Raw genomic sequence first — 1592 nt, 5'->3', positions numbered from 1 at the left:
CACACACACACACACACACACACACACACACACACCGATATCTTTCAGGCTCCATTCAGGGGAGAGTCTCCTATGCTGGCTCATGTTTTCTTTTCATAATCATCCAAAAAAAGACACGTGGTGCATAAAACTGAACGCTGCTTCTTCTCCATGTGTAGTTCTGTCTCTGGGGCCACCATTGCAGATTTGTCCCAGACCACCTGAAAAGGTCTGGATGCCTTTATAATATAACACATGTAGTTTGGCTCACTTTCAATATCTCAGCCTGGACCAAGGCCCTCAGCATCAAAACCAACACCAAACAAATAATAAATCAGGCCATTATGAAGATAACTGGCTCTCCCCCAAACGCCCGTAACAGAACTTCACACCTGGTCAGTACTCAGGAAACCCACTATAATCACACAGGACCCCCCCACGCTTCACCAATCCTATCAGTTACTGCAATCAGGTCGACGCTACAGAGTCCCATGTGCCCAGGGACAAACATATCTGTGTTAAAGCAAACTTGTACACTGTATTTATCAACGGGATTTGAAGAATTACATCTGTTTTACTGCTTTTTATATTTGTATTGATGATTGTAATCTTATTGTTATTTTAGGGAGGCAGTTTTAAGATCTGTTCAGGGACAACGGATGAAAAATAGCCTTTTGGCTAACTCTGGTGCATTTACGGCAATGTTAACTCATCTTCGTTGTCCCTGTCAAATAAATGATTACATTAAATATTAATGTATTCATCCCCACTGACATCACCAAACTAAACAGCCATACATAGACAACATCCAACCGCTTCACTCAGGCTTCTTCTTGCACTGTTTTTGCATTTCGACATGTTTTTTACACTCAGTGTTATCACACGGTTTCTGTATCTTTACGTCCTTCTACGTAGGTTATGTCCTGTCAAAGACAAATTTCGGTCACTCTGTTCTGTTGTGAAGTTTTTCTCATCTTAACCGTTTGTTCACATCAGTCGTTGCAGTTTTGTGGCCGGGTTGGTTCGGTGGGTAGAGCAGGCGCACGTAAACAGAGATATAAACGGAGGTTTCTGGCTCGACGCAGAGGTCCCGGGTTCGAATCCAACCCGTGATAATTCCCTCCATGTCCTCCCAGGTCATCTGGGACAGGTCTACTTTCTGTCCCCAGATTCAGAACTAAACAGGGGGAAGCAGCGTTCAGTTTCTATGCTCCTCAGATCTGGATCAAACTCCCAGAAACCTGCAGATCCGCCGCTACTCTGGGGTCCTTTAAATCAAGACTAAGGACCTTTCTTTAAGTGACTGTTCATTTAAATCCACTGTAACTTTTATTCTTGTGTTTTATGTGTCTTAATGTTTTTATTTTTTATTCATGTGTTTTAATGCTTATGATTTTCAATTGTTTATTCCTGTGTTTTATCGTTTTTTTTATTTATTAACTGATTTTGTGTAAAGCACGTTGAATTGTCCTGTTGCTGAAATGTGCTCTACAGATAAAGCTACCTTGGCCTTCCCCCTCTCTCTCTCCTTTTTCCTCAACTTCCTGTCCTATCCATTAAAGACAGAAAATAGTTGTAGTAGTCCATCTGGGCTGATCCGACGTCTCTCTGTT

At 41.9% G+C, this 1592-nt stretch overlaps 1 protein-coding gene across 2 annotated transcripts in view; it reads left to right on the top strand.

Annotated features, from left to right (window-relative positions):
• dyrk2 (dual-specificity tyrosine-(Y)-phosphorylation regulated kinase 2) overlaps positions 1–1592 on the top strand; it is a 16555-nt gene that overhangs the window by 9324 nt on the left and 5639 nt on the right. The gene's annotated exons all lie outside the window — the stretch shown is intronic.

Source organism: Etheostoma cragini, chromosome 23 (assembly GCF_013103735.1).
Source record: "Etheostoma cragini isolate CJK2018 chromosome 23, CSU_Ecrag_1.0, whole genome shotgun sequence".
NCBI lineage: Eukaryota > Metazoa > Chordata > Actinopteri > Perciformes > Percidae > Etheostoma > Etheostoma cragini.
Note: the sequence above shows the minus strand (reverse complement) of the source record. Positions and strands in the feature narration are given on the sequence as shown.